Consider the following 14,728-nt stretch of genomic DNA (forward strand, 5'->3'; position numbering starts at 1 on the left):
GACGTTTCCATGTTGAGTCACTAATTAGTGAAGATACCGTACTCACGGCGTGCACCCCTACGTCGTCGGTGCTGAAACTACGTCGCCTAGAAAGCATTTTTCTCACGCCGACGACGCATTTGGCCGGCTTGAAAGTTAGGCCTGCTCGTTCTGCAGCCTTCAGCACAGACCTCCACCGTTTGTTGTGTTCTTGTCGTGATGTACCCCACCCTAGTATGTCATCGACAAACTTTCGTTCCTGGCAATGCCTCGAAGACGTCGTTTAAGGTCTTTTGAAGTACTTCGGATGCCGACGAGATGCCGAAGGGCAGTCGCAGGAAACAATAGCGGCCAAAAGGTGTTGCGAAAGTGCAGATTCTGGAAGTTTCTTCGTGAAGCGGAATTTGCTAGAATTCCGAGTTTGCGTCTAAGCGCGTGAACACCTTTGCTCCCGCAAGTTCAGCCTCTCTCTCGTCGCGTCTAGGCATTTCGTAGTGCTGTCTTTTAATGGACTCGTTTATTCTCCTGGGGTCCATGCAGACACGAATTTTACCGTCCTTCTTGCGTACTATGACGAGAGGGCTTACCCAGTCTGTGGGCTCGGTTACTCTGGCGATGATGCCTCCACGCTCCATGCGCTCCAGCTCCTCTCGTAGCTGCTCTTTCAGGGCCAGTGGTACACGTCGCGCCGGCTGGACGACTGGGCGTGCATCGTCATGAATAACCAAGCGGTATCGGCGCTGCACACAACCTATGCCAGAAAAGAGGTGGCGAGATTCATGTACAACTTCTTCCGAACTGCTTTTAAATACGGTGGGGAGTTGTCGGGATAACAGACCAAGGGCCTCCCATGCCTGCAAAAGGAGGATTGCTTGGCCTCCCTAGCGAACAATGAAGAAATCCTGTGTGGAAATACGCTCATCTAGCGTCACTTCTTTTCGTACGATTCCGAGGTGCTTGATCTGATTTCCACCACAGGATCGTAGCACTGCACTGCGGAACTTCAACGGCGGCCTGGCGTGCATCTTTGTGTACACGGCAAACGGCAGCAGATTAGCCCGAGACCCCGTGTCAACTTTGAGCTCGACGAGCATACTCCCGACCTTTGCCTTCACAGTCCAGTCTGCCTGGCTAGCGGTGTTATTCACTGAGAGTATTTCAAAATCTTCTTCAGTGTCTTGCAACTCGCCAACTTGCGTTTTAGTTCTGCAGCATTGGGCAAAGTAATTCTTTCGACACGCCCGACAAATTTTCCCGAACGCGGGGCATTTTCGCGGGCCATGCGTCCTTCCGCACTTTCGGCATTTAGAATGCGCTTGGAGCCTCTCACTGGAACCGGCTCTTATCTTGCGTGCAGGATCAATTTGCTTTTGTTCTCTAAGCCACACTTCCTGATGTGCTGACGCTGCTTCTGCTGCCTGACACAGCTCTTCTGCTTTTCGTAGCGTTAACTGGTTGTCGGCGAGAAGCTTCTCTCGAGTCTTTGCATCATGCATGCCAAAAACAATCTGGTCTCTGATCATGGACTCTGCTAGCGCTCCGAAGTTACACGATCGTGCTTTAGTCTTCAAATCTCGTATAAAACGTTCGAAAGGCTCACCGGGCTCTTGCATTCGGCTCCGGAACACGTACCGTTCATGTACCTCATTGACTTGCGAAGCGAAGTAGGCGTCGAATTTCTTGACTACCGTTGCGTAGTCCTTCTTGGCCTCGCTTTCCTGGTAGGAGAAAGTATTGTACACCTCGATGGCTTCTTCTCCAGCGATGCTCAGCACCAAAGCGGTCTTCATTGATTCTGTCCGAAGTTTACCAGGAAACTGTTGCAGCCAGGAATAGTTCAAACCGCTGTTTGAACATCGTCCAATGCTTGCCTATGTCTCCTTCCAACCGCAACGGCTCCGGTGGCTTCACAAGTTCCATCTTGCGTGTCTTCTTTCAGCGGCACGTTTCGTTCAGACGAGCCGAGGGCGGCGCGGTCTAGGCACTTCTGACACCATGTATCGTCTTCATGTCGACTGGGTTGACCGACGAGACCAGCATGAGCCCAGTGCCACGGCACGAATCCCCCAAGCTTTATAGCGCGCTCGCTTTTATACACAGAAACAGGGCAACGCCCCTTCGGCTTATCAGCTTGTCGCTTGAAGCCAGACGCGATACGATACAGGTGGATAGATGGATGGATGGGTGGTTGAATGGGTGGGTGGATGGAAGGATGGATGGGTGGATGGATGAATGGATGTATAACGCGGAAACCTTTAAATCGGGCGGTGGCTCAAGCCACCTAGCCATGACTTATGAAATTTTACTCTTGTCTTGATTTTAGCCAGCAATCAGATAACCTTCTCTTGGTTACTTCTGCGCTTGGTTCCCCAGCTCCAAAGCGCCCTCTCCTCGTGACTACTCTCTTAGCAAGAAACCGTCGGAGAAGGCTTCTGCCCTAGGCCGCCAAAAATAACTAGCCGGCAAGAACTGCTCCATTTCCGGTAACATCTCTTCTGTTGTTTCGACAGAGGTTCTTCATGTTAGAAAATTGTGCGACAAATGCCTCTGCCACCAAGTGTGTTATTTGCGTTACAACACTACTTGAACGCTTCTGTTCTAACGAAGTGATGTGATCAACGTCGTCAATCAATCAAACACACTTTTCCTGCAGCACAACAACCACAATTTATTCCATGAAGGTGAGAAGGCGGCACGCTACATCAGCGACGACGCCAAGTAAACAACACACTACTAAGCAACAACCCCGTCTCCCAGCCACGTCCCATGCCTTCCCTTCCTGCTTCCTCTGAGAGGGGGGAATTTCTCCGGAAATGGCGTGCAATCCCCTCCCAGGTCGTCGAGCGCGGAGTCGCGCGTCGGGCGCCACTTGTCTCAAGGTAAAGGGGTGCGGTACCACCTCCCGTTTCGACAGCTTCTGCTATACCTAGAGGTCTAACTTTAGATCTGAAAACCGCCACGCCGCAGTTGTCACCTGAAAACCGGGAGGATTGGGATAGGATATCACATAACGCATCTCTGCTACGCGTCCACATCACCCTAAATATTTATCACCGCAGTGCTCAGAACTTACTTGAGGAGGATAACAATTATATCAACCGACTTAGTAAAGACGATTCAAATTTCTGAACTCGTTCACATCACCTTACATAATTATCAGCGCAGTGCTAAGAACTTATTTGAGGAGGAAAACAAATTCATCCTTAGACTTATTCAAGACGATTGAAATTTCTGAACTCGTTCACATCACCTTACACAATTATCAGCGCAGTGCTAAGAACTTACTTCAGGAGGAAAACAAATTGATCCTTAGACTTATACAAGACGATTCAAATTTCTGAACTCGTTCATATCACCTTACATAATTATCAGCGCAGTGCTAAGAACTTATTTGAGGAGGAAAACAAATTGATCCTTAGACTTATTCAAGGCGATTCAAGTTTCTAAACACGTTCACATCACCTTACATAAATACCAAGAACATACGCGAGGAGGAACACAAATCGATCATCAGACTTAGCCAATACGAGTAAACTTTCTTTAGAACTCGTTCACATCACCTTACATAATTATCAGCGCAATGCTAAGAACTTGCTTGAGGAGGAAAACAATTATAATGTCAGGCGTGAATGAGGGAGATCAGTGATCACAAGATACAGCGGCGGGCTTCGACGAACGTCTTGACCACAGCTCGAGATCGTTGTCACTTCTTCCTCTTTTTGAGGCTACGCGTGCTTCAGATCAGCGCTAGGCGAACATGCGGAATGCAATGTTTCATTGGCTCCCCGGGAAGAAAGAGCGTCGTCCGGATGTGTAGCCTGTTTGTTTATAAACACTTACTAAGGGAAGCATGATTTGCGCGCGAAAGTGCAGCTCTACCGCTAGTATGAAGGCTGAAGTCGGACAATGTGTACCACCTCAGGGTGCAGGGATCGCCGAGACCCCTGAAAGCCGTCAGGAACGACCTCATAGTTGACGTCTCCAATTGGCCTGATCACTTTGTAGGGTCCAAAATACCGGAAAAGGAGCTTTTCGCTAAATCCGCGTTGGTGAATTGGAAACCAGACCCACACACGGTCTCCCGATGCGTGCCGAGCATCAAGGAGTCGGGAGTTATAAGGTTGGGCATCTCGGCAATGTTGGTGGAGAATCCGCACTAGCTGATGAGCCTCTTCGGCGAGGTGCAGGAAGGCGTTAAGATCCGCATTCAGGTCGATGTCGTCCACATGAGGTAACGTGGCGTCCAGCATCGTAGTAACGTCGGGGCCGTAAACGAGACGGAACGGTGGCATGTTTGCATTTCCTGTACGACTGTATTGTATGCGATGGTGACGCATGAGAGCACTTCGTCCCAAATTTTGTGCTGAACGTCGACATACATTGAGAGTATGTCAGCTAGCTTTTTGCTCAATCGCTCGTTAAATCTTTCGTTTTAGGGTGGTAAGATGTCGTCTTGGGGTGGTTTGTATGACTGTGGCGTAAAATCTGCTGGAGGAGGGCAGCCATGAATTTTGTATCCGCGTCGGTGATTGGGATCTCCGGTGCACCATGACGCAAAACGACCGGATGGAGGAATCATTCTGCCACGTCAAGGGCTGTGGCGCTTTGCAGAGCTGACGTTTCCGCGTATCGTGTCAGGTAGTCAGTTGCCACGATGACCCACTTGTTCTCCGAATGAGAAAGAGGGAAGTGGCCCAGCATGCCCATCCTGATCTGCTGGAAAGGCCGCGATGGTGGTGCTATAGGCTTCAAGAATCCAGCTGGTTTTGTTGAGGGCACATTGCGACGCTGACAGCCTGGGCACGTTCTGACGCAGTGTGCAACGTCCTACTGAAGGCGGGGCCAGGAAGACTTTTATTTACACCCAAAGTCCCTAAATTTTCAAAAGTCAGTTCATTGTGTGAACCTTGAGGAATTTCGTCACGTAGGGTCGCTGGTATGAGTATAAGGCATGGCTGATCGTTTGCGGCAAAATTTTTTTCACGAGGACACCATGGCGAGAGCAGTGTCACGCTACTGAGAGCCTGAAAGCCTTCGGGACAGTCGGGCGGGTACAGTTAAGAAATGCCATGCGATGCTGAAGTTCCGGATCGGCGTATTGTTTTTCAGTAAGGCTCGTTGCACTGATCACGTTTAAGGTGATGTCATCGTAGTTACCGCCCTTCGTTGGGGAATCGACCGCGGCGCATGGGAGGCAATCGGCATCCGGGTGCTTCCGGCCGGACTTGTACGCCACTGTCATGTCGTATGCTTGGAGGCGCACACTTCATCTGACATGGCAGGCTGACGGATCATTGAGGGTCGCGAGCCAACACAAGGCATGATTGTCCTTAACTCCAGTAAAACGATTTCTATAAAGGTGGGGTCAAAATTTCGACGTCACCCACACTATCGCAAGAAAGTCTTTCTCGGCTGCCGAGTAGTTAGCTTCATCACCACCATCATCATCATCATCACCATCATCAGCCTTACTACACCCTCTGCAGGGCAAAGGCCTCTCCCATGTCTCTCCAATTAACCTGTCCTTTGCCAGCTGCACCCACCCTTTGCCTGCAAATTTCTTAGTCTCATCCGCCCACCTAACCTTCTGCCGCCCCCTGCTATGCTTACTTTCTCATCCGGATGGAGGCGATGGCTCGATTACCAACGCACCACTCAGCAGTCTACTGAATTTCTCTGGGAGCTTTTGCGGCGACAGCTCCCAAAGAAAGAAAAGAGCAAGAGGGGCATTGTTCCGGTTACCTACCTCGACAACGCTTCCGTCCCTGCCAAAGTGGAAAGTGTTCTTCAACACGGTCCCAAGTACGGCCTTGAACCAATGTTGGATAAGTACGACCTTCTAGCCTCCGTACACAGGATTGCTGACAAGGCACCAGCTGAAGAGAGAGGATGCTGCCTCCTTGAGAGTGTTGGAAGCCTGCAAAAGAATTTTAGCAAGAAGCCTGACAGCTCCAAAGTTCTAGATGATGTGGCCAGTTATTTTAATGAGCACAATCTAGCTCTTGTTCAGTCGGACAAGGAGGGGGGTTTACAGTACTGCCGCAGACTCTTTTCGAGGAAAAAGCATGAAACGCAGTGACCAAGAACTTCCAGGCCGTCATTCAGAAGCCATCTAAGTTCAAGAGCAAGGCAATTGCTCTTTTGGATGGACTGAACCTGCAGATCCTGAAAAAGCCGGTCTCGGTTAGCAAGTCTGATGTCCTGAACATCTTTTTTACGGCAAAGACCCATAAGAATGCCTGTCCGTTCAGGGCGATTGTTACAGAGCGAGGAAGTTGGCAGGGAGAAGTCAGCAGGTTTCTGCAAACCCATCTTAAAAACCTAAATCCTGAAGACCCTTTCAAGATTGACGGATCTCATCATTTGGTTGAATTGCTAAAAACAGCCCTACCTGGTGCTAACTGTGCGGTGTCCGTTGATGTCGAAGAGTTATTTTATTCTGTTCCGCATTTAGAACTTTTCAGTGTTGTAAGGCAGCTCATCGAAGCTGGTGACGTGGTTGACTTCCAGAACTCCTGTGGTGTGTCTGTGGATTCCTTCTTGGAGCTGCTCAGGTTCTATTTAACTTCAACCATTGTCTCCTTTGATGGTAAACACTATGTTCAAAAGAAAGGAATCTGTATTGGTTCCAGCGTCGCCCCACTGTTGTACGAAATCTTTCTGGCCAATTTAGATCGAGTGCTGAAACGCAAGTTGACCCATGCCTTCATTTCTAGCCTATTTAGGTACGTAGATGATTTTCTACTCCTTTTAAAGCTTTCACCTATTGATGTATTATCTGACGTAGCAGATGAGCTTTTGGCTCTGTTCTCTGGATGTTCACATTCTCTAAATTTTACCCTTGAGCTTCCGCAAGATGGATATATCCAGTTTTTAGACTTAAAATTAGATTTTAATCAGCATGACCATGTATGCTGTGCTTTTCAGCCGAGATCGAAGAAAGCTTTATTGCCGTTCGACTCATCCCATTCAAAACTCGTTAAACAGGCCTTGGATTCTTCTTGTTTTAGGTCTGCGCTTTTGAAATCATGTTATCACAAAGTGCAGCTCGGTTTTCTTCTTCAACTTGAGCGACTCGAAAAGGTGGGTTTTCCTAGCTCCCTTTTAAGATCTGTGGCCGAATCGCTGCATAAAAAGCTTCGCCAGACGGCAAAAAAGACACCTTTTCTCATGAGCCAAATAGTCGAAAAAAGTGTGTTGTCTTACCATATCTTCACAGTATTCCCCACAATCTTAAGATCTCAAGCAGATATGGCGTTGACGTGGTCATGTCTGCGCACTGCAAGCTCTCAAAACTCTTCAATTTGGTGAGGAAGCAGACTTAAACGCATGTAGTTTGCGGCATGAGGCATTCGAAGAAGTATGTCTCGCGCGCGACGGGGTGGTTTATAAGATTCCCCTTAGCTGTGGTCGATTTTATATCGGACAAACTGGCAGATGTTTAAACATTCGTCTGCAAGAGCATGCGCGCTCCTCGAGTAGGCCCGGACGACCTGCCCTGCCCGTTCATTGTCGCAGTCCTAAGGGCTGCTATCCTAAGCTGAATTGTACAGAGATCATAGGAAGAAGAAAGGGGCAGTTGGAAAGGAAAACTGTCGAGGCTGTTGCCATCCTGGAATCGGAGCCAGATAAGTGTGTCAGCACGCCTTCTGTGTCTATATTTCAGAAAGAGTTAGCATTTTTGTAAGGGTTTGACTAGGTTCTTTTTTGCTTGGTTTTGCGCAGGTTAGTTGTATCATTCTTGCTCGGTTTCATCCCTTTCGCCGCACTGAATGTATTCGTCATGGTTGCCATTGGACTGTTTCTACATGCTTCATCTTCTTTTTATGATTTATGAGTGCTTTCCAGACTACACGCGCGACTGATCCTTTTAAGCTCTGCTGTGTTTCCATAAAAGTTCAGTTGTCAGTACGGCCCTGTGTTGTCGCCTGCCTCAGTCCCGTCCTGTTTTGCGGTTTTGCTCTTCACGATACCATACCAACTGGCCTACACCAAAGTCCTTCTAAGCTGATTTTCTGTACTTTGAACTGAAGGAATCTTCATTGGGGAACCAAGGAATACCAAGGAAAGTTTTGGATTTCTACCGAGGGCGTCACCGAACCGAGAAAGCACAACCATCAGTTACATTGACGTGATACAATCTTTGATACGTGTGAAGCCACCAGTGACCATAGAGACAGCCGGCACCACCCACTACGTATACAAAAGAAGCACCGGAGGCCACGTACTCTTGGCCGCAGTAGCGGCGCGTCGACAAGGGCTGATTTTCTGTTCTTTGAACTGCAGGAATCTTCATCGGGGCACAAAGGAATACCAAGGAAAGCTTGGGATTTTTTTCGAAGGCGTCATCGAATCGAGAATGCACGACCATCAGCTACATTGAAGTCATAAAATATTTGACACGTTTGAAGAAACAACGACCGAAGCGATAACCGGCACCGCCCACTACGTAAACAAAAGGAGCACCGGAGGCCACGTTCTACCGTTCTTTGCAGCAGTAGCGGCGCGCCAAGGGCTGATTTTTTGTTCTTTGAACTGCAGGAATCTTCGTCGGGGCGCTAATAAAAACCAAGGAAAGCTTTGGATTCCTACCGAGGGCGTCATTGAACCGATAATGCACTACCATCAGCTACATTGACGTGATACAAACTTTGACACGGGTGAGGCCAGCACGAACCGACGCGACACCCGGCACCGCCTGCTAAGTATACAACAGGAGCACCGGAGGCCAAGTTCTACCATTCTTGGCAGCAGTACCGGCGCGTCGAAAAGGGCTGATTGTCTGTTCTTTGAACTGCAGGAATCTGCATTAGGGCACCAAGGAATACCAAGGAAGGTTTTGTATTTCTACTGAGGGCGCCACCGAACCGAGAAAGCACGACCATCAGCTACATTGACGTGCTACAAACTTTGACACGTGTGAAGCCAGCAGCGACCGAAGCGTCACCCGACACCACCCATTACGTATACAAAAGAAGCACCGGAGGCGAAGTTCTACCATTCTTGGCAGCAGTAGCGGCGCGTCGTGAAGGGCTGGTTGTCTGTTCTGCGAACTGCAGGAATCTTCATCGGGGCGCCACGGAACACTAAGGAAAGCTTTGCATATCTACCGAGGGCGTCCTTGAACCGAAAAACGCCGACCATCAGCTACTTTGAAGTGATACAAACTTTGACACATGTGAAACCAGCACCGACCGAAGAGACACCCGGCACCACCTGCTACGAATACAAAAGAAGCACCCTAGGGCACGTTCTACCATTCTTGGCAGCAGTAGCGGCGCGTCGACAAGGGCTGATTTTATGTTCTTTGCACTGCAGGAATCTTCATCGGGGCCCAAAGGAATACCAAGGTAAGTTTTGGATTCAAGCCGAGGGCGTCATCGAACCGAAAATGCTCGACCATCAGCTACATTTATTTGATACAAACTTTGACACGTGTGAAGCCAGCACCGACCGAAGCGAGACCCGGCACCGCCTACTACGTATACAAAAGGAGCACCTGGAACCACTTTCTACCATTATTGGCAGCAGTAGCGGCGCGCCAAGGGCTGATTTTTCGTTCTTTGAACTGCAAGAATCTTCGTCGGTGCGCCAAGGGATGCCAAGAGAAGTTTTGGATTTCTACCAAAGGCGTCATCGAACCGAGAAAGCAGGACTATCAGCTACATTGATGTGATACAATCTTTGACACGTGTGAAGCCAGCAGCGACCGAAGCAAAACACGGCACTACCTACTAAGTATAGAAAATGAGTACTAGAGGCCAAATTCTACCATTCTTGGCAACAGTACCGGCGCGTCGACAAGGGCTGATTTTTTGTTCTTTGAACTGCAAGAATCTTCATTGGGACACAAAGGAATACTAAGGAAAGCTTTGGATTTATGCCGAGGGCGTCATCCAACCGAGAATGCACGACCATCAGCTGCACTGACGTGATAAAATATTTGACACGTGTGAAGCCAGCAGCGACCGACGCGACTCCCGGCACCACCCACTACGTATACAAAAGAAACACCGGAGGCCACGTTCTACCGTTCTTGGCAGCAGTAGCGGCGCGTCGAAAAGGGCTGATTTTATGTTCTTTGAACTGCAGGAATCTTCATCGGGGCACAAAGAATACCAAGGAAAGCTTGGGATTTTTTTCGAGGCCGTCATCGAATCGAGAATGCACGACCATCAGCTACATTGATGTGATACAAACTTTGACATGTGTGAAGCCAGCACCGACCGAAGCGACACCCGGCACCGCCTTCTACGTATACAAAAGAAGCACCCTAGGTCACGTTCTGCCATTCTTGGCAGCACTTACGGCACTTCGACAAGGGGTGATTGTCTGTTCTGCGAACTGCAGGAATCTTCATCGGGGCGCCTTGGAACACCAAGGAAAGCTGTGGATTTCCACCAAAGGCGTCATCGTACCGAGAAAGCCGGATAATCAGCTACATTGACGGGATACAAACTTTGACACGTGTGAAGCCAGCACCGACCGAAGCGACACCTTGCACCTCCAACTACTTGTACAAAAGGAGCACCGGGAACCACGTTCTACCATTCTTGGCAGCAGTAGCGGCGCGTTGACAAGGGCTGATTTTGTGTTCTTTGAACTGCATAAGTCTTCATCGGGGCACAACGGAATACCAAGGAAAGCTTTGGATTTATGACGAGGGCGTCATCGAACCGAGAATGCACGACCATCAGCTGCATTGAAGTGATAAAATATTTGACACGTGTGAAGCCAGCACCGACCGAAGCGACACCCGGCACCACCAACTACGCATACAAAAGGAGCACCGGAGGCCACGCTCTACCGATCTTGGCAGCAGTAGCGGCGCGCCAAGGGCTGATTTCTTGTTCTTTGAACTGCAGGAATCTTCGTCGGGGCACCAAGGGATACCAAGGAAAGCTTTGGATTTATGCCGAGGGCGTCATCGAACCGAGAAAGCATGACCATCATCTACATTGACGTGATAAAATATTTGACACGAGTGAAGCCATAAGCGACCGAAGCGACACCCGGCACCGCCTACTACGTATACAAAAGGAGCACCGGAAGCCACGTTCTACCGTTCTTGACAGCAGTAGCGGCGCGTCGACAAGGGCTGATTTTCTGTTCATTGGACTTCAGGAATCTTCATCGGGGCACAAAGGAATACCAAGGAAAGCTTGGGATTTTTTTCGAGGGCGTCATCGAATCGAGAATGCACGACCATCAGCTACATTGACGTGATAAAATATTTGACACGTGTGAAGATAGCAGCGATCGAAGCGAAACCCGACACCACCCACTACGTATACAAAAGGAGCACCGGAGACCACGTTCTACCATTTTTGGCAGCAGTTGCGGCGCGCCAAGGTCTGATTTTTTGTTTTTTGAACTGCAGGATTCTTCGTCGGGGCGCCAAGGGATACCAAGGGAAGTTTTGGGTTTCTACCAAAGGCGTCATCGAACCGAGAAAGCAGGACTATCAGATACATTGATGTGATACAATCTTTGACACGTGTGAAGCCAGCAGCGACCGAAGCGAAACCCGGCACTACCTACTAAGTATAGAAAAGGAGTACTGGAGGCCAAATTCTACCATTCTTGGCAGCAGTACCGGCGCGTCGACAAGGGCTGATTGTCTGTTCTTTGAACTGCAGGAATCTTCATTGGGGCACAAAGGAATACCAAAGAAAGCTTTGGATTTATGCCGAGGGCGTCATCGAACCGAGAATGTACGACTATTAGCGACATTGACGTGATAAAATATTTGACACGTGTGAAGCCAGCAGCGACCGAAGCGACACCCGGCACCGCCTACTGCGTATACAAAAGAAGCACCGGGAACCACGTTCTACCATTCTTGGCAGCAGTAGCGGCGCGCCAAGGACTGATTTTTTGTTCTTTGAACTGCAAAAATCTTCGTCGGTGCGCCAAGGGATACCAAGGGAAGTTTTGGATTTCTACCAAAGGCGTCATCGAACCGAGAAAGCAGGACTATCAACTACATTGATGTGATACAAACTTTGACACGTGTGAAGCCAGCATCGACCTTAGCGACACCCGGCACCGCCTACTACGTATACAAAAGGAGCACCGAAAGCCGCGTTCTACCATTCTTGGCAGGAGTAGCGGAGCGTCGACAAGGGCTGATTTTTTGTTCTTTGAACTGCTGGAATTTTCATCGGGGCACTAAGCAATACCACCGAAAGCTTGAGATTTTTTCGAGGGCATCCTCGAACCGAAAAACGCCGATCATCAGCTATATTGAAGTGACACAAACTTTGACACGTGTGAAACCAGCACCGACCGAAGAGACACCCGGCACCGCCTGCTACGTATACAAAAGAAGCACCCTACGGCACGTTCTACCATTTTTGGCAGCACTAACGGCACTTCGATAAGGGGTGATTGTCTGTTCTGCGCACTGCAGGAATCTTCATCTGGGCGCCTTGGAACACCAAGGAAAGGTATGGATTTCCACCAAGGGCGTCACCGAATCGAGAAAGCACAACCATTAGCTACATTGACGTGATACAAACTTTGACACGTGTTAAGCCAGCACCGACCGAAGCGACACCCGGCACCACCAACTACGTATACAAAAGGAGCACCGGAGGCCACGTTCTACCATTCTTGGCAGCAGTAGCGGCGCGTCGACAAGGGCTGATTTCTTGTTCTTTGAACTGCAGGAATCTTCGTCGGGGCACCAAGGGATACCAAGGAAAGCTTTGGATTTATGCCGAGGGCGTCATCGAACCGAGAAAGCATGACAATCATCTACATTGACGTGATAAAATATTTGACACGAGTGAAGCCATAAGCGACCGAAGCGACACCCGGCACCGCCTACTACGTATAGAAAAGGAGCACCGGAAGCCACGTTCTACCGTTCTTGACAGCAGTAGCGGCGCGTCGACAAGGGCTGATTTTCTGTTCATTGAACTTCAGGAATCTTCATCGGGGCACAAAGGAATACGAAGGAAAGCTTGGGATTTTTTTCGAGGGCGTCATCGAATCGAGAATGCACGACAATCAGCTACATTGACGTGATAAAATATTTGACACGTGTGAAGATAGCAGCGATCGAAGCGACACCCGGCACCACCCACTACGTATACAAAGGGAGCACCGGAGACCACGTTCTACCATTCTTGGCAGCAGTAGCGGCGCGCCAAGAGCTGATTTTTTGTTCTTTGATCTGCGGGAATCTTCGTTGGGGCGCCAAGGGATACCAAAGGAAGTTTTGGATTTCTACCAAAGGCGTCATCGAACCGAGAAAGCAGGACTATCAGCTACATTGATATGATACAAACTTTGACACGTGTGAAGCCAGCAGCGACCGAAGCGACACCCGGCACCGCCTACTGCGTATACAAAAGGAGCACCGGAGGCCACGTTCTACCGTTCTTGGCAGCAGTAGCGGCGCGACGACAAGAGCTGATTTTCTGTTCTTTAAACTGCAGGAATCTTCATTGGGGCACAAAGGAATACCAAAGAAAGCTTTGGATTTATGCCGAGGGCGTCATCGAACCGAGAATGTACGACTATCAGCGACATTGACGTGATAAAATATTTGACACGTGTGAAGCCAGCAGCGACCGAAGCGACACCCGGCACCGCCTACTGCGTATACAAAAGAAGCACCCTATAACACGTTCTACCATTCTTGGCAGCACTAACGGCACTTCGACAAGGGGTGATTGTCTGTTCTGCGGACTGCAGGAATCTTCATCTGGGCGCCTTGGAACACCAAGGAAAGCTATGGATTTCCACCGAGGGCGTCATCGAAGCGAGAATGCACGACCATGAGCTGCACTGACGTGATAAAATATTTGACACGTGTGAAGCCAGCACCGACCGAAACGACACCTGGCACCACCAACTACGTATACAAAAGGAGCACCAGAGGCCACGTTCTACCATTCTTGGCAGCAGTATCGGCGCGTCGACTAGGGCTGATTTTCTGTTCCTTGTACTGCATAAGTCTTCATCGGGGCACAACGGAATACCAAGGAAAGCTTTGGATTTATGCCGAGGGCGTCATCGAACCGAGAATGCACGACCATCAGCTGCATTGAAGTGATAAAATATTTGACACGTGTGAAGCCAGCACCGACCGAAGCGACACCCGGCACCACCAACTACGCATACAAAAGGAGCACCGCAGGCCACGCTCTACCGATCTTGGCAGCAGTAGCGGCGCGCCAAGGGCTGATTTCTTGTTCTTTCAACTGCAGGAATCTTCGTCGGGGCACCAAGGGATAACAAGGAAAGCTTTGGATTTATGCCGAGGGCGTCATCGAACCGAGAAAGCATGACCATCAGCTACATTGACGTGATAAAATATTTGACACGTGTGAAGCCATAAGCGACCGAAGCGACACCCGGCACCGCCTACTACGTATACAAAAGGAGCACCGGAAGCCACGTTCTACCGTTCTTGACAGCAGTAGCGGCGCGTCGACAAGGGCTGATTTTCTGTTCATTGAACTTCAGGAATCTTCATCGGGGCACAAAGGAATACCAAGGAAAGCTTGAGATTTTTTTGAGGGCGTCATTGTATCGAGAATGCACGACCATCAGCTACATTGACGTGATAAAATATTTGACACGTGTGAAGGCAGCAGCGACCGAAGCGATACCCGGCACCGCCTTCTACGTATACAAAAGAAGCACCCTAGGGCACGTTCTGCCATTCTTGGCAGCACTAAGGGCACTTCGACAAGGGGTGATTGTCTGTTCTGCGAACTGCAGGAATCTTCATCGG

The 14,728-nt window shown here is 49.4% G+C and overlaps 1 protein-coding gene across 1 annotated transcript in view; it reads right to left on the minus strand.

Annotated features, from left to right (window-relative positions):
- The window catches only part of LOC144109893 (uncharacterized), a 651,790-nt gene that overhangs the window by 204,492 nt on the left and 432,570 nt on the right, over positions 1-14,728 (minus strand). The window lies entirely within an intron of this gene.

The sequence above is a fragment of the Amblyomma americanum genome, chromosome 11 (genome assembly GCF_052857255.1).
Source record: "Amblyomma americanum isolate KBUSLIRL-KWMA chromosome 11, ASM5285725v1, whole genome shotgun sequence".
NCBI lineage: Eukaryota > Metazoa > Arthropoda > Arachnida > Ixodida > Ixodidae > Amblyomma > Amblyomma americanum.